This window comes from Podarcis filfolensis (genome assembly GCF_964270895.1).
Source record: "Podarcis filfolensis genome assembly, chromosome: 3".
Taxonomy (NCBI): domain Eukaryota; kingdom Metazoa; phylum Chordata; class Lepidosauria; order Squamata; family Lacertidae; genus Podarcis; species Podarcis filfolensis.
Window position 1 is genome coordinate 94,662,307 of NC_139606.1, and position 19,495 is coordinate 94,681,801.

The 19,495-nt window shown below is 38.2% G+C and overlaps 1 protein-coding gene across 24 annotated transcripts in view; it reads left to right on the forward strand.

The window, feature by feature from the left end:
* The window catches only part of ESRRG (estrogen related receptor gamma), a 471,650-nt gene that overhangs the window by 101,206 nt on the left and 350,949 nt on the right, over positions 1 to 19,495 (forward strand). For 12 of the 24 annotated variants that reach the window (XM_083605305.1, XM_083605309.1, XM_083605326.1 and 9 more), the window contains one exon: positions 5,792 to 5,900. The exons of 11 other annotated variants lie outside the window; for them this stretch is intronic. The gene's annotated coding sequence lies outside the window, so the exon portion shown is untranslated. Of the gene's footprint in view, positions 1 to 913; positions 929 to 5,791; positions 5,901 to 19,495 lie in introns of those variants that run through there. One more of the 24 variants, XM_083605323.1, reaches the window with a different exon arrangement.

Consider the following 19,495-nt stretch of genomic DNA (forward strand, 5'->3'; position numbering starts at 1 on the left):
ACATATGATTGGATTTAGATTCATGGGGATGTAGGTTTTGAAGAGGTGCCCTTCATTATCTGTGGAGCATGTATATCTATAGTAAGACTTATTTCATTGTGGTCCTTGAAAATATGCTGCATTCATTCCTGCTTTTTTCAGGTCCGGTAGCAAATTTCTAAAGTTTGCTTTGGGTGTTACCAATACATACTGGGGGAGATGTTTGTGACTGATTAATAATTATAGTTCAGCATATTTTGTTTGGAGTCAATGCTTCTAGTTGAAGTTTCCAGTACAGTCTCAGTACTGTTGTTGTTAAACTTTGTATATCCCCTTCTTCAATAGATCACAAGGTGTTTCACAGCATAAAAATACAAGATAAAAAAAAGTTCCTATCCATATTACTAATTTAATTTCAAATCTAATTAACAACTTCTCCTTGTGGGGTGTGTGGAGTAGAGATGAACTACATTGTTAATCCTAGAGTTCAAAATGTTATCGCTGTATTGTTTGTATCCCTTGGTTAGATAAATGAACAATCATAAGCTTTTTCAAGCACATGCTTTTAATGTCATTTTTTTTTGGCAGGTGAAACATTTCTTATGAAGTCTTGAAGATACATTTAAGGCAATATTTAAGTAAATATTCACAAAATGAATTTAGTTATACAAGGGATATTCTACTTTATTTAATAATAATAATAATTTAAGTAGCTTGGGGGCGGGGGAGAACCCCAGTTCAAAACACTGGCTGCTTAAGGGTGGAGAACTAAATCTCTCTGCAATTTTATTTCCACTACAAATGCACAGGCATCATAGTAGTTAAATCAGTGATAGAAGTATGTCTTGCAATAACATTTAGTACCTTTTCAGCGATCATCTAACACCCGTGTCTTCATCACGCTTCACAGGCTACCTAACCAGAAGCAATTTTTGTTTCCAAATACAAGGTGAGCTTCTAGAGGGATTTTAAAATAAAATATTGTTGTGAAAAGGAAGAGAGTACTGCATACAGGTGAAAGGTGGAGTTTTCCGGGGTGTAGAATGGAGTGTTTGTCTCTTTTCTTCACAGGAGGTAAAACATCATGGGGTATCTCACCTTTTCTACTCTCCTATTGTTTTCACATCCATCCCATTATAGGATCACGTGGATCCAGCACTTTCAATTCATTTCAGTTCTGTCACTTCTGAAGCTAGATGTGTCTCAGTACTAAGTCTGCTCTACAGTCCCTTTGGGCATTCCTTATAGTTATTCTTGCTGCCAATATTCTATTAGAAAATTCACCATGTACTCTTAAATGGATATAATGGATTTATTAGCAAATCTCAAACTGGTTTGCAGAAGATGGGAGAGGGATGCCTCTTGATGGATCTACTGGAATTTAGATCCAGCAGATTGAAAGCTGCATACCCCTCAAAACCTAACGAGGGTGGGGTTCTGCTTGTTAGCAGCTTTTAGGGCACAACCTGAGCTTCTGTCATGGTGGAACCTCACACTAGTGACATTCCTCTCTACTAGCATAGACTGGCAGAAAGGTATCTATACATCATCTAACTGGCACTGGGATGGGGTTAGGATTGTGCAGCAACATGCTGTTTCAAATAAATGATTTTTACCCATGAAAAATAGCATCCTGAAACTAATACTGTACTGGAATTGCTAATAGACTCGTGTGCGCATCAGTCCAAAATATAATTTTGAAATATGTTCCAATACTTATTACCTCTGAATGAAAACAATACATGGATTTAAAAAAAACCAGACTATACTGAAATGTATAAGTAGATGTGTTGTGCTATGTGTTTAGCTATGCTAGAATGAACTGTTCTTTAAAACAGCATTTTTAGATACTGTTATTTCCATTTCAAAGTAAAAATATCTTATATGAAAAGGTTCAATTCCCCAGTGAGAAAAAAGGTTGTATGAGTTTCTTGACTCACCTTTTTTCATGTTTTGATCATATGTGAAGATCAGAACACTCCATCTTTTTTGTCAACATTGCTGTGGGAAAAAATGTCAGTTGAACATTTCCCTAGGGATGTAAAGGTTCTGTCCTGTTGCGTTAGGCTTTGTTTTCCTTTATCCTTTGGTTGCTCAGACAGTGTGTTGCTGAATATGCATACTAGTTTTACATAAAGAGGTAAATTTTCAGCATCCAAATAAACACAGATTTTTATTATTTCTGGCAAAAGTAAGCCACATCTATCCATAAATGCACACTATTTAGATCACGGGTTTTTAATGTTATTAAAAGTTGAGGAAGAACATAAAAGTTTGGATGCTAGAGCAGTAGGTTTTTTTTTAAAGGTTCCATCTTGGAGCATAAAAATAAATTTGACTACTCAGTCCCAAGTGCGTTTGTTCGGAATAAGGTCACTTCCAGATGATCTGTTCACTGAGCATTCATCATGAATTGTTTGCACAACATTTGTGGGGAGGTTAGACAGCACGAGTGGTATATTAAGCATTCATTTTTGATTTGTTTGTGGGGATGTTGTGTCGAGCCATTGTTATTTCACACTTTCCAATATTCCTCTGCCCCTTTAAAAATTGTTGGGGGGTTATTGGGTTGTTGTTTTTATTTTGATTGTGTATTTTGTGGTTTTATATTCTGATTTTATTCTGTGAACTGCTCTGAGAACTGCAGGTATAGGGCGCTATATCATCATCATTATTAATGATAATTATGTAGTAGTAATAATAATAATAATAATAATAATAATAATAATAATAATAATAATTCCTTTCCATTTCCCCAAAAGTCTGTTTTCAGGGGAGGGAGAGCAGGTTTGTTGTGCAAGAGCACCAGATCAGGTTTAATTACACAGTCTGAATTTGCTAGTATGTGATTGAATCCTACACCAAAATAACCACAGTCTAGGCAGGTCTACTCAGAAGTAAGCTCCACTGAACTTTGTGGAACTTAGTTCTGAGTAAATGGGTATAGGATTTGGCTATAAGTGTGCTTAGGATAGCAACCTTACTGAGGCTTTATCTGAAGAAAAAACTGTCTTGTTTTTATTTGACTAGTAATCTATAACTTTATTCTTATGTCATCTGTAGTGCCTTCCCCAAATGGTACTATAATTAGCTTTTGTGTACAGTTTACCTTAGCCATACAGTTGTCATATGATCCAAAGATTGCCTGTTGTAGTCTTAAAGTCCCCTTGATACATACCCTGTAGAGAAACAGATTTCCCAGTGGAAGTAAGGAATTCATTCATGTTATTCCTTTTTCTTTTTGCATGATAGTTTTGCTGCACTTTGCATACACTATATTTATTAATTAATCACCTCTTCTCATCACTGTTTTGGCAAGTGTCCTGTACATTTAATCACTGTAACACTTCTGTACACATTACAACCCTTTTAGATATCTAGATTAAAAATCCTACTAGAACATTCTGAGTACTAAATCATACAGAATTACAGTATTATTAGAAGCATTAAAAGATGATAAGCATTATTATACATTTTGGGAGACTTAGACCGTAACACAAACAACTGTAAGGAGGAAGGAAAACTTTATTCCTAAAATATACTGGTGATCTCTTATCACAGTATTACACAATAATCATTTTGTAGTTGCTTCACTAGCAAATAATGTATCTTCTTCTTATTTTTCATGTTAATCAGTAGCCAGTCTTCAAGACTTAAAATCGGGAGGTTGGGAAGGGTGTGTGTGAGCACCCAGAAAAATGCGAAGGCAAACGAATATTACCATGCCACATTGGTAATATATGAAATGGGCTTCAATGATTTATCACCTGTTGAAGTGAGTTGATGAGGGGAGTAAAGGCTCTTAATGTAACATTGTTTCATCCTCGAACCTAAAGTAAGTGACCATATATACAGTATTGGGGTGGTTCTCACTCGTGTTTGGTATTCATGGTTCCAAAGAATGTGAGTGATTCAATATAGTCATTAGTAGGATGGAGACTGGAGAGGGAGACTACAGATCATGTGACAGGAACAAGAAGGACAAGTGCCTCACACTTCATGATTCTCCTCTGATATAGAAAAACTGTTTTATGCATTATGTAAAATGAGGTGATAGAATTTTAGACTTTACCATTTCATACTGTAGGCTGTAATGTTTTTGAAAATGGCAGTCCCATGTTGCATTTATCCCTCAAAAAAACATTCAGGTGTACTTCCCTGTGTCGTGACATCATCATGTCTCCCTGCCCCCATACCCCATCATTGGCTAGTGTGGTAATGGATAATGTGAAATTGCATAATAGCTATGTGCCTGAATTTTACAGAGATTGCGTGGTATTAACTTGACACAAAGTTGTTGTTTTGCTTGCAGTGCTATCTTGAGTATTTTTACTTCTCTACTTTAAGAGTTACAAGTAGCTAATGAGGGTTTGAGGGGGAGGAGGTGTTCTGCTTTTGTATATTCTGTTTGAAAGGTGGCAACCTAGTCACTGAATAGATTACTTTAGGCTAATAAACTATTCAGAGGTAAACTATTAGAGTTCAACAACTTTTTTATTATTATTAAAACATTCTACTCTCGTTGTGTAGTAAAATAAACCATCATGTTCTAGTTGTAGGCACATGGAAATCCTTTCTCCACTGGCAAATGCCTCCAATATGGCTCCTAAGAAATGGGAAATCCTTTTTAAATACATGTGAGATTTATAGCCAGTTTCTAAGGCTTTTTTTTTAATAGTATGCAGAATGCAAGAGTAAACACAATCTGAAGTTAATTGCATTCTTAGGAAAGAAAAGTTCAGTTTCTGAGGATTGATTTAGAGTCTTGGTTTACCAAAGAATCATAGAATCATAGAGTTCGAAGAGACCACAAGGGCCATCGAGTCCAACCCCCTGGTTGAGCCAGGAACTGGTGGTGGTTGCCATTTACAAAAAGCGACACCCTGACACAACACAGTGCTCTTCTCTATGTTGGGTCTTGCCTTTAGTATGGACAGAAAGGTGTTTGGGTAATTTCAAATTCTAGTTTGTGCATTAACCTCATACACTCCAGCCCATGTTGCTATACCGAATCAGATAACTGGTTCATCTAACTCAGCATTGCTACACTGACTAGCAGCAGCTCTCCAGGGTTTCAGGTAGGGACTCTTTCCTTGAATTAAAGGATGGCACATTACATGCCCACAGGATTGTGTCAAAGATTTATCAATAAAGCATTCTGGATGGTTGTGGGAACAACAGAGCCCCCTTTCTGTTTTATGAATATTCTTCACTGCCTATTTATAGCTACTTCTGTTTCTCTTATAAAAGAGTAATTTATTCCTGAAGTATCTCTAACCAATCAGGCCTTACGTAGGCAAATTGTGATTATATCACATTATCATATAGTCAATTCCTACACATTATTGTGTCACACTGCCAGATATGAATGAGGTCAGTACTGCTGCCCTCATTCTGAATGAGTGAACATGTTCATCCACCACAGATCATAAATCCACCCAAATAATCACCAAGTCAGCATATGTGTGCATGCATGTGCACAATTCATAGAGGAGAAAAGGAGGTTTTGCAAAACATGTGTCATTGTTTTGGCTCAATGTGGATACATATTTACTGTTTAGTACACCACACTGGAATTTAATTAGAATAGAGTATGTCAACTGTATATTGAAATGCATAGGGGCAGCAACTTTTATGCTTCTTGCTCTATGTATTAACTGTGCTCTAGTGAATTATTTAACCAAATACTTTAAAATCAAAGTGCTAAAATAATCCTCAGACACTTAACACCTGGTCCATTTTTTTGATCTTGTTGGTAATGGATACTTACACATTAAATCTGTATATAATTCTTAGCATTTTACTTTTTCAGAGTTGGACAGAAAATACCTCTTTAAAAACTCAAGTAGATAGCATGCGACCCTGTCCTGGTTCAAGCTTCGATAAAGAGAAGTAGTGGCTGAGTCAAGCAGTCCCTGCAGGTGAGATTTTCAGGGAGTTACAAGGGAATGCAGGAATACGGGTATATGTGTTAACACGCAGTGTAGCCTGAATAAGGCACTAATGATTATTTATACAACTAATCTTGAAGAGCTGAACAATATTGCCTTGCAAAATGAAAAGTCTCTTATATCTGTATCTGTTGTAGGTTGGCATTTGGTCTTTGAAATAAGCATGTTGTGTGGTATAATTTGTAATGTTCCTTTCCTTCACCTACTTTGGAGGATTTGAAATCTGCTTACCTTATCTAGACCATAGGAAGTCAACATAATACTCTACAGATGTTGTTGGGCAACAATTCCCTGGCAGCTTTGCCAATGGGCAGGAGAGATGGGCTGTGTAGTTCAACAGCATGCTCACTAGTACTGATCTGGAACCATTGAAGTAGATGCACCTTGTGCCATGTAGTGTGGTTTGCCAGCTTCTTGTCAAACCTTTCTGCAGTTCCAAATCATATATTTGAGATGCTGTTTGGGCAGATTTCAAAGAAACCTAAAACGAACCTTTCAGGTGTTTTTTAACCACAACTCCCATTATCCCTGGCCATTGGCTATGCTCCTGAGCCTGATAAGAGTTCACCAAAACATCTGGAGGGCACCAGGTTGTAGAGAGCTGTTCTACACTGCTTGGCAATGGCTCTTCAGGGTCCCATATGTGGGAATATCTGGAGATGCAATTTATTGAACTTAGGACCAGACAAGTAATATGTTCAAAAATGAATATGCTAGGGTAGAGTGAAAAAATGCATGTATTAGTGAAAATAACACACAAAATGGATAATATAAGGGGGAATTGCTTAGCAAAATGTTATATTACATACACTAATGTGTATATTAAGAGATTGCAAACTAATTGCAAACTGATGTGACCTGAACTTAACATTAGAAGAATGAGAAACAAAGAAACCAATACTGACAAATCTGCCTGTTCCTAGCTAGCAGCAATAGTATCCCTCATGTGAGAGCACTACTAGCTCAGAGAGTTTTATCCTTTATTTTATATATGAATTCCATGTTTTCTTTGAAGAGATCCTACACAAAAACATTCCTGATTATAAGCATGGCTATAAGTAGCTTGGCTTCCTTGTAACCTATGAAATGCATATTTAAGTCACGCTTGAAACAGATGATTAAGACCTTATACTCATACAGTTTTGCAGAAATGAAAGACATATAATTATCAACAGGAAAAAAAATGAAAAGCAATCCAAAATATGAAGAGCACCCATCAGCCATTTGGCAAAAGCTCTGACTTGAGGTGGGGAGGGAAGAAGATAGAGAATAATGAATTCATCAAACTGTAAATGCACAAACCAATGGAGCGCTTAGACTTCAATTCAAGGCAAATGGAAAGAGAGCCCCCATTACTGTTGAGATATACAGACACAGCCCCACTAATCATTTGGTCATGCTTGGGAGGCAGCAAGTCATCACAGGCCATGACATGAGGAGAACAGTGCGTCAGGATTTGCTGTAAGAAAAAAAAATGTTTATTTAACATCCATATCCGAAGTCCTTGTCCCTCATCATCCTTTCTCCCTCAATACACATACCTGGAGAAAAAGTTCACAGAGCCCTGTTAAACTCTTTCAGCTAAACAAAATCTGTCAATCAAGGAATATACTAAGGTATTTGAAACCTTATACCATGTCTATCCAATATTCTAGAAGTGTTAAATTAGTCATGTGGATATTACAACATGTGAATGACTGTAGACTGCGTAGGTAATTATATGAGATCTCTGAGTAAATGCAATACTTTTAAAAAATGCAAGTGGACCTTAAAATCTCAATGAAGCTGAAAATATAATTTTAGCCATGAACACAGTGGAAAAAGTATTGTGCGGAAATGTGTGTAGCATGATCCATACTAAGTCTGTGGGCCCATGCTGCTAATCACATGTGCCAAGGTTTTCAGACATAACTATTAATTAGTTATAGTATTGTAAAGGTGAAATCCATGAGTGATCAGAAGGTGATAAGGGCTATATAACAATCGGGCTTAATGTTGAAGGGGAAAAGCCATGTTGGTCTACTATCTTGCTGACTTTCTTTGATGGGTAAAAGGATGCTCTGTGACATACTTGCAAGTGCAAAAGGATGCACTGTTAAATATTTGCAAGTAGATAGCTAGTTTTTAAACAAATTTAGACTAATGTATATAGTCTTCCAAAAGTACTAGACAACAAGACATATTTCAGGGATCTTTCTATAAGAACATCTTTGAGCTTGCATATACAAACTTTTTCACATTTTTCTTAGAAAAATAGATTGCCAATGCCCTATTATAAAATGCTTTGAAATGCTTAAAATGGCTTACAGTGTGCTGTAGAGGATTGCATACAATTTTGTAAAATAATAATGAAGTTGCAGGGATATGAGATTTTCAATCCTAACTATGCTTACTGAGAAGTAAGCCTTATTGAATTCAGAGGAGCTTATTCTCATGTTTGAAAAGATTCTTAAGCATTAGAAAGCATTTACTATCCTTCGAAAATGATGTAGTTACAAGTTTAGTACACCTCACACTGCCTAAACAAGGAGAGTTCCTTAAGCATTCAGATTCAGGGTTACAATTTGAGGCACAATCAATTTTTTTAAAAAAACAACAAACCACTGAAAAACATTGTATTTGATATGATGTCATGTGACCATGAATATTCCAGGGACAAATTTAATTTTGATTACAGTTACTAAAGGTCAACTTTACAAAATGTCCACCGGAGGCAGTGAAATGAAGTAAAAAGTCTAGCAAATATGGATTATGAAAGGTCACTGTAGTCTTTCACCTGGCTTTAAACTGTAGGAAATATGGAAATCCATTGGTTTTCCCTGCTTCCTATGAAAGATTTGTCAAAATAAAGAATTCTAGCTTGCTTTACTGTGCCATTCAAACTGCTGAAGACAGTAGAATTGGAATATCAGGAACCCTGTAGGACAATATAAAAATGAACCTAGACCAGAACAACAGCATTCCTGGAATTTGAACAGTAGTTAACCTCAACAGATCTTGATCTTGAAAAATTGTTGCCCAGATCCAAAGAATTGTTATAACTACTTCCATACAGCCAAGAGAGGTTTGGATATAACTTTTGTTTGTTTGTTTTAAAAAGCAGCTTTTTAAAACACTCATCCCCAAATGTGACAAGTTTCAAGAAAGTTTTAGAAGTGTTTATTATATGGCATGTTTTTTAAATCATTTTTTAAAAGTCCTATTGAGTTATTTTTGTAATCCTGTTCCTCAGCATCTAGAGAGCCAGTTACAGCATGGTTCTTTGTTTGCATGGCTCTTGGTGTCTTTAGTGTTCCTGCTGTGTTTATGCTGTGTGAGCTACAGCCATTCTTATGTGCATGCACACTTCGACATTGTGAGTAGGATGATTGAGCAGTCACTTCATGGCAGAGCCATGGGCAGTGGCTCAAGATGAGCCAGGAGGTTAAAAATCAAGGAACAAACTATGAATCATAGCTGAGGACAAGGGAGGAATCATTAAACCAGAAGGCAGGGTTGAAGAGTAGACCAGAAGGCAGAAGCAAACCAAAGGACAAATCAAACGATGTACAAACTAGAGCTTAGGATGACTTAATTGCTCAGGCAAGGTTTAACTCACACAGGAATAGCCAATGATCAACTTGGTTAGACAGATCCAGGGCCTGATAGCATATAATTACTGAGGCAGCTGATAAAACCTGCAACCACATGAAGAAGCCACAAACAGATCTGAAGGCACCAGTATCAGCAGCTCCCAACAATCTGGTCCTGGTTACCCCAACCCCCAAGCCCCCTCTGCCTCAGGCAACCTCTGCACATAAGCCTGAGGATGAGTGGACTGTCTCCTTATTCTGTGGAAAGAATTAAAAGCTCCTGATTGGACCATTGTGTTTGGCTATGATAAAACAGGAAGATATAGCTGTAACTCACCCATGCAAAAGTGCTAGGGAAGTGAGGGTTCTGCGAACCCCCATGGAGACCCATTTGACCACAGACAAATGCTGGGTGCGCAGGACTGCACCCTTTGCTGGTTATTGAGTACTCACTCATTTTTCATAATCATGTTGTCCCACTGACCTGAATAAAGATGGCAATGCTTATGTTTGTCTTTTTGTCAATTGGTATACCAGAGGGTTTTATGTGAAACGTTTTGCCCTTGAGTTCATTTACTTTATACACTCCTGTTTGCAGAAAAAATAGCTTTTCTTTGTCCTTCATTTGTCCCAATCATTGTATTTTCAAAGTAAAGGATAGGAAAAGGATAGGTCATTTGAAGAAGGAATACATGATATACTAACATGGTTGCTTTTTCAAGTTTATATAAGCATCTTATTTCATTTCTGAGATCCCAATTGATGTCTGTTTTTATTTAAAATGTCTGGAAGGGTAACTTCTGAATGTACCGTCCAAGATAATAGCATTAACTGGCATGGCTGCAAAATCAATAATAGAAACAAAAATATAAGTCTTCTGATTAAGAGTGACACAAAACAAATTTGTTAACTAAAACAGATGTAGTCAACAGTTTAAACATATATCATAAATGTTTAAACTCCATTTGGATTTCTTTTTTGCTTTATCATTTAATACATCATTCTCATGAAAGTTAGCTTTGCCATGTGCAAAACAATCTGTGAAAAGAAAAGGAAAAGTTGACTGTGAAGTGCTTTTCCTTCTCTTCCTAGCTAAATAAATAAAAATTAGACTTCACTGAAGGAAAGTAATTGAAAATGCTAATTCAGTGTCTATAGACTAAAACTTTGAAGGACATATCTTTGTAATTTGGGCATCTTGGAAAACTAGGAGGGCAGAAATAAAAATAGATCATTGACCATGAATGCCCTTTTCCAGATGGAAAGTTTAAGTAATTCCATATTGTATTTTTAAAATTTATAGAACGATATGGTTGTATCCAGCTCTGCTGGTGCAACAGGCTTCCATGCATGCAATGGAGCTTCCTTTTCCTCTTCAGCCCCCATACACCCACAAAATCAGATCCATAGAGTTAGGGGACACTCTGGAACAGATTTTGGAGGTGCACGGGGGGGGGATGTAAGTCCTGTTGCACCACTGGAGCTACAAAGGATAATTGCTAGTCAACGAGATGTACAATACTGCAAAGGTTAGTTGTAACTTGGGGCCAAAATAGGCATGATTTGGGAGATTTGCGTTTAGAAATGCTAACTTCTCTTCTTAAACTGAAAAACAGAGGTCATAACAACATAATAAGCGCCTGTTGGATGAGGCTAGCTGTCACTCAGATGCCTGTGGAAAACCAGCAAGTAGAATGTGAGGACTTTTCCCTCCTGTGGTTTCCAACTGGTATTCAGAAGCATTCCTTTCTCTGACCATGGAGGCAGAGCATAGCCATCCTAGCTAGAAGCATAGGATGTTAATTAGGTAACTGCATGGTTGAAGAGAAATTTTTCGCCTGGTGCCTAAAGGTGCATAATGAAGACACCAGCCAGACCTCCCTGGGATGTGCATTCCACAAATTGGGAGCCACAGCAAAAAGACCTGTTTTTGTGTTGCCACCCTCCAGACCTCTTGTGGAGGAGGCACATGAAGAAGGGCTTCAGATGATGATCACAGGGTCCAGGTACATTCTTATACAGAGAGGCAGTTCTTGAGGTATTGTGGTCCATATGAATATGGTTAGTATCATGGACTGGTTGGACGTGGAGAAATGGTGGCAGGAACCAGTTGGGGAACCACCAAGGGAAACAGGTTCAGAGTCTGGGGACAACAAGGAATTAATCAGTGGGAAAGGAGGGAGATGACTGGGAAGAGAAGGTGTCGGAAGCTGAAGGTTTAGTGAGCTGGGAGAGTATGGCAGAGAGAAGTCCAGAATCAGAGGCAGAAGCTGAAGCGGGTAGGTGGGAGGGAGGCGGTTAAGAGGCAGAAATGAGTCAGGCTGGTGTAGAGTCACAGATGTCTTCCCTTCCTGCTGTGACAAGCTCCCCTCCTCCTCCTCCTGTCTCCCAGAAGCAGAAAAGGGCTGAAATGGGTGGAGCAGTGGCAGGCAGCACACAGGCAAAGTCTCTGATTGCTTGGAAGGAAACCTGGAGTAGAGAGGACTTAAACAGCTGTAGGGAGATGGGGACAGTCTCAGCAACTGATTCATGGGGTAAGACCTACTGGGGATGAGCTGCTGTGCTCATTATGCCTGACATTCAGCCAAGTCTGTGAGGATTGTGTTTTTGCTAATAAAGAGTTAACTCCAACTTTGAACAGTGCTATTTACTACTGGCTTTCACTGTGGCAGTTGGCCACTGTGGGAGAAGAATGCTAAACTAGTTAAGCCTTTAGTGTGATCCAGCAGGGCTTTTCTTAACCATTGGATCAGCTCATAATTCAAGTCCCAATTGATTCAGCTCTTGGTGCTGGAACAATGCAATTATTTTCAGCACTGGGGCAGTATAACCACTGTTTGACAGTGCACAATCCTATGGAATGTGGCCATTAGCCATTCTAAATGAAGTTATAGACAGCTGGACATCCTGGAGTTTTGATATAAAACATTTATTCATTCTGGCTTCATTAGATAAATATCTGAACAGAAATGTCGACTAATTACTGCATTTTGATGGAAGACTGAAATAAAAAGGTACTAATTTAGGACTCCTTGCAATAAAGATAAGTCAGCATCTTAACCCCAAACACATTGTTCTTGCATATCTCAATCAATATGGATTCTGTCTGAAATCAATTTTCAGCTGCAAATATGATTGTTAAATAATTCACAAGTTGCAGGCCTTCAGGCAAGAAGAGGTTAGAGAAACAGCAGAAAAGTGGTGATCTCCACCTACAATGCATTTTCAATTAAAAGAGGAGGACATTTGTAAAAGATGGTTTCATAACTGAGGTGGCAATCTTTTTTATTTTTAAGAGATAAATGGCACTGTAGATTCTTTGTCTCCTGTGGTATATTTTTTAATGTTCCATGTTTTTAACCACACACACAAACCCTGTTGGATAAGTAAGAAATATATAAAGCAAAACTTAAGAGCAGTTTTGAAGTCAAGAAAGGGTCAATAATGGAAAGCGATAGCATCAAAAATTAAAAGCACAATCCAATTGTGAGAAAGTCCAGTTGAATTCAATATGGCTTAATCCAAAGTAAATGGGTCTAGCTAATCTTTGGTCCTTCAGATGTTGCTAGACTACAGTTCCCATCATCCCTGATTATTGGCCGTGCTGGCTGGGACTGATGTGTTTGGTAGCAGGTATACCTTGAAAATTAGGGTGGGGGTGCATTTCCTCAGGGACTGTATAGGGTATGTAAGCTATGCATCTTTGTAGAACTAAATCAGTCTTCCTCCAAGCTGAGACCCTACAGACATTTTGGACTAAAATTCCCATCACCCCAGCCAGCGTTCACATGATGACTGGGGCTGGTGTAAGTTGTAGTTCAAAATATCAGGAGGGCACCATGTTGGGGAAGGCAAAACTAAATGCAGAAACACATCTACTTTTAAAATGTAGTTGTAATGAGCCAAATGCTGGCCTTTGCATACTGATCTTCATTTCTGAATCTGGTACTGAACTGAATGAAGTTTCTTTGTACAAAATACGAGAAGAAATGTGCTTAGTAGGAAATGTAGTTAGAATTTATTGTACTATTAAAATCCTATTGGGTCTTTATTTATGAAATGTGTTTCCTATATTTGAGGTTTAGGGAGTCTTGATAATGAGGCTTGTAAGATTCATGTTTCCTTTTCTGCAGCTTAATTTAGGCTCTATATCAAATATGTAAACTAATATTATATCTTCCTGCAGCTTTTGTGTATAAGACATACATTTTGTCCCTATTTCTATCCACTGTTTCATTTTATAAAATCTAAGCTGGTAAATGGCATTTGATTGACAAGATCCCGTATTCCTTGCTATTTCATTAAACCAAGTACATTTGACAGAAGCAGTAAATAAATACAGAGGAATTTGTTGCCACTTTTACAACAACTTTTGTTGCAAAGGCTGAAGAAATAGCATGTCTGCACAAAAGGGAGCATCCATGGATTCTCATGCAATAGATGCATGCATAGCCTTGTCCAAAAACATTCTGAAATTTCATGACAAGAACTTTGGATACACTGGATATCTGTGGAATTGCACAAATAATTACTATCATTATTGTCTAATAAAAAAATAGGCAGGACCGTGGGGGTGGGGTGGAGAATGATCTCCAGAGGAAATTCTATTCCAATTTAGTTTTTGTTTGCTTAGATTTGGCCAAATGGCTTTAGAGAGCAATTACTGATGTTTCAATGACCTCTTGGTTCAATTGAATTAGAGAACTTAATGAAGTTTCCCTCCCTCAGTATTGGTCTTTGCTGCCTTTTAAAATTGATGAAACAGAGTGTCTGGAAGATATTGCACTAATGCTGGCTGTTATTCTCATACTTGCATTTAGCTAGTATATATTTCATACAAATATGCACACTCACCAATTTCTGACTTTCTTATGAGAAGAAGCTACAGCATGGTGGGCTCATGCACTTCTCCTTCCTCTCTCTCTCTCCTCCATTACAACTGAGGTCATTGGAAGCTTCTGTTTCTGTTGTATATTAGCCATAGTTTAACATGTTTAACCATCCTAAACTGTGGTTAATCTTAACTGTGATTAGTGCAGGGAACTAGCCTTGCAAATAATGGTTTAAAGATGCCTTGTTTCAACTAACCAACATTAAGATTAACCACAGTTTGTTGTGTTTGGGTAACATGGTAAACAGTGGTTTATGTGAAATGGAAATAAAAGTTTCTGAATTCCCCTTCACAGATACTCTGGAAGAAGAGATAATGGATAAGTACATAAGCCTAATTCATTCTCACATTGTTACATCCCAAGCAGCCCACTTGCTCTTCTATTCCGTCTTTATTGGATATTATGGGAAAACTTGGGTTAAATTGTAGACCCTCGTACCTACGGGACCGCCTCTCCTGGTATGTCCCACAGAGAAATTTACGGTCTGCAAATAAAAACATCCTGAAGATCCCAGGCCACAGAGAGGTTAGGCTGGCCTCAACTACAGCCAGGGCTTTCTCGGCCGCGGCTGCAATCTGGTGGAACGCTCTGTCACAAGAGCCCTGCGGGACCTGACATCTTTCCGCAGGGCCTGCAAGACAGAGCTGTTCCACCAGGCCTTTGGTCAGGGCGCAGCCTGACCCCCTCCTCTGGCAATCTGCACAGAATTTTGCTTAATGGTTGCCATCAATTTGATTTTAATTAATTTTATAATGAATGTTTTTAGAATGTTGGATTATTTTGATTGTTGTTAGCTGCCCTGAGCCCAGCTTCGGCTGGGGAGGGCGGGATATAAATAAAATTTATTATTATTATTATTATTATTAGAAGGTAAATGAATGGATGGTAAATTTCATCCAAATGAAATAAATAGCAATATCCTACTGTTCATCGTAGAATATAGTAATCTGGGATATATGGTGTCTGAACAATCAAGGTAATTTTTTTAACCAGTGTAGCAAGACCTATGCGTCTTCTAATTCTTTTCTCAAAGCCATATATACTAATAGATACAATCATAGTGTGTGGCAATGTATTTCATAAATTCCACGTTGTGTGTTTAACCAATTGAATAAATTACCCAAAGATGTGCTGTTCCTTGTCTACCTGAAACCTACTGTTCTTTAACATTTCCCCTCAGTAGAAAATATGGCTAAGCTGAATCATCTGTCATTTCCTGGATCCTTTTTTGGGTTCTTCCTTCCAAAAGCAGTTCAGAGACAGAACAGATCTGTTAAGATGGCATCATATGATTTCAGGTGATGGACATGTGATATTCATAGCTACAGCAGTACATGCCCAACAGTCATGACTGGTCAGTTACATACTTCTAGGGATCAGTTGTGATCCATTTCATGCCTCCATAATACCAAATATTAGATGCACAGAGTTGTGGATTTCCAGTCAAGTGCCACATTGGACATAATGGTAAGCCAGTCACTTCATAGTTTGTTTCCATACTTCAGGAAAGAAGAAGTGAGGAGTACTCAAACTGCATGCACTATATTCAGGTACATAGCCGTTTTGGTCTGATGCAGTCAAATATCCCTTGCTTTTTCCTGTAGGACTAATTGCAGTTGTTAACAGTTGTCAACAGGTTTACCATACTAATTGAGTCAATCACCCATCTCCTACTACCCTCCTGAGAAAAACCCCACCCTACTCTCCCACTATATTTTAGGGTCTGGTGACTTCTGTTTCAGTGTGTCTGAAGAAGTGTGTATGCACATGAAAACTTACACCCAGAACAAACTTAGTTGGTCTCTAAGGTGCTACTGGACAATTTATTTTGCATTCACTATACACAGATCTTGCACCAGCTAATTTGCCTAACTATGGTTTATGGTCAGTGTTCCTTCCAAATGCAGCCAATGTTTTCTCAAAGATTTTAATCAATAGTATTCCTCATAAGAATGTGATTTCAGGGGTAAATCTTTAGAAAAGTGGGAAAACTTCAAGCATGCAAGTTTGCTATAAAAAGTCTCCCATGTGGTTTCTGGGAAGCCAATAGCAGTGTTATTATTATATTAATTTTATATTAGAGTGGAATTTCATTGATTTCCTCCCTCAAATTCATTACTGTGAATTTTTATTGAATGCAATTAAAAAGATAGCTATAGAATTCCTATTTTGAGCTGGAATTTGATCTACAATTATTCAGTTGTAAGGAGCTGCAGGCCAAACCTTCAATTCTCACCTTCTCAAACCAACTTGTTTCTGTTTAGCAGGGCAACAGTTAGGCACCTTTGGTATAGTATTGTTGTGCTGACATTCTAAGGTTCTTTTGAGAGGGATACTGAGAAAGAAATGAAGCCCTAGTTAGAACCAAACAAAAAAGAGAAAGGATTTCATAGTCAAAAATATCAGTGGCTGTCCTTATTCGCAAAAATGGCCACATACTAATCGGTCACATTAACTGCAAAAATAATTATTATTTCAGCAAATAAGGTTAGCTAATGCAAGTGCTGCCAAGTCTAAGGATACATGTCATTTGGCTTGCCAAGGTGAATAATTATGGAGATTTCCATTCATTCTTATTCTGTTTAAAGCAACATGTAAGTTAGCTTTATTAGTTTTATATACATTCTGAGCACAGCTGACCCATAGTTCTTTCTACTGAGCTATGTAAACATTGAGGGCTCACAACTAAAAATACAGCACAAGCCTATCCTCAATGATAAAATAATGCAAAATAAAAATAAAGGCAAAGCATGAAATTATTTGCAAACCATATCTAGAATTTTTATATAATTAATGGGAGGGGTTGGTCCATGAAAGATCCAACAAATCTTTTGAAAGCCCCCCCCCCCTTTTAATTGCAGGGGGGGAAATACACTGAAAATGGGGGAGTTACATAAATGAGAGCAGGTGCAGTCGTGCAGAGGTAAGTATGCAGCATATGTAAGTGCAGTTGGAAAATCATTGTCTTGCAGAGAATACTCGAAATTGGTCCCTAATGGCCTTGGGTTTTGTCATATGGTCTTGATTATCAGGCTAAAATTGCATTGCCAATGCCTTTAGTGTGAACGAGATGAATGAATAATTATTACGTGCACTGAATACCTTTCCACAAGGAGGAACCAGGACATCCCCTGGTCACCCTAGCTACCATTTCACCCTGCTGTCAGGGAAACTGTAATCGGCCTATTCATCATTTCCTTATTTCTCCTATATAATATAAAAATCTATAAATAATGTGTGCATGTGTGTCCGCATACACTTAAACATGTGCACATGTAATTGCAAAGAGAAATTGTCGGTGTTCAGTGCAACTTGTGAGGAATTGTTTTGAGAGGAAAAATAGTCTCAAAGGGGAGTTAAGGGCAGGGTACTTCATGGTGTTTTGCTCTTAACCCTACCACACATCTAAATTTAATAAGTGTACCTTCTTTAGCAGCAATTCCATGCATAACTGGACTGATTAAATCCTATAGACTTCAGTAGGATTTAAGCATACTAATTGTACAAGGACTACAGTGTTTCTGAACAAGAACAGGGCTAGAAGAATTTCTGCTATAGAAATATAAATACAGTGAAATGAGCACACATGCAAGTGTGTTGAGTGGCAGGATACCGTCCAGTTATAAATTGCTCTTATTAGTTAAAAGGGGCTTCCTGCCCCTTTTCTACTCCCTTTGCATATATTTTGCTTTCTTCATGTGAAATAATTGAAGGTTCCGGTAATGAGGGTAACAAAAAATATTGGTGAAAACATTAAGAGTAATCCTTAGTGGTATTCAAGAGTTCACCCTATCCCCCATCCTCCTCCCCTCAAAGCAAAATGTGCTTGAAGGATCAGAGATGATAAAGTTCAGAACCACTCTAAGATCTGTGACCATGACCACACTGCTCATTCATCACAGGAATATTTATTGTAAATCATGGCCTTGTGTGGCTGCTGCTTACCCTCTATGCAATCCTTTGCAATACTGGCAATTAGTTATGAGGGCCGCTAGCTCCTAAACACGGTACCTTGAACTTCAGAGCAAACACAAATAGACCACAACAAATTGTGCTTCCTGACAGGGAGTTCTGAATGCCTGATCAGAAGGATTATTTGTAGAGAGGTGCAGGCTTTTCAGAGCAAGATTTCCAGAGTCTGAAGGCTTCCTGATTAATTGCTTGATGCCTTTTGCCACTAAAATCCTAATGAGATGCCTGGGAAAAAACCCTACACAGTTTTGATTAAATAATCAGCCAATCACATCAGTAATTCGGTCTGCTGATTATTTTTACCAGCTGTTGTATTCATGGCTATTCTCTCTGTAAGGGGTGTGGGTGTCTGAGGAATGCACAGCATGCATTTGTATAATTCTAATGTTATAGGAAGCAGTCCTTGCTTTCTAAACTCACATTTTGTACAAAAGTGAGTGAGAGAGAGTGTGTGTTAATTATACCCATTGTTGTTGTTGTTGTTTAGTCGTTTAGTTGTGTCCGACTCTTTGTGACCCCATGGACCAGAGCACGCCAGGCACTCCTGTCTTCCACTGCCTCCCGCAGTTTGGTCAGATTCATGTTTGTAGCTTCGAGAACACTGTCCAACCATCTCGTCCTCTGTCGTCCCCTTCTTCTTGTGCCCTCCATCTTTCCCAACATCAGGGTCTTTTCCAGGGAGTCTTCTCTTCTCGTGAGGTGGCCAAAGTATTTAGGATCAGCTGTCCTTCCAGTGAGCACTCAGGGCTGATTTCCTTAAGAATGGATCGGTTTGATCTTCTTGCAGTCCATGGGACTCTCAAGAGTCTCCTCCAGCACCATAATTCAAAAAGCATCAATTCTTCAGCAATCAGCCTTCTTTATGGTCCAGCTCTCACTTCCATACATCACTACTGGGAAAACCATGGCTTTAACTATACGTACCTTTGTTGGCAAGGTGACGTCTCTGCTTTTTAATACCCATTGTAGAGAGTGTTAAATGTGACAGGAGAGGAGGATTAAAGCTATTTAGGAGTCTGTGCAAAGCCCCTTTAAGTAAATGAGAGTTGGGCAAGAACACAGATACTTGGAATATGTGTTCTTTCACAGTTTCTGTTAGTTGCAATGATGCTTGTGCAACAGACCTTCC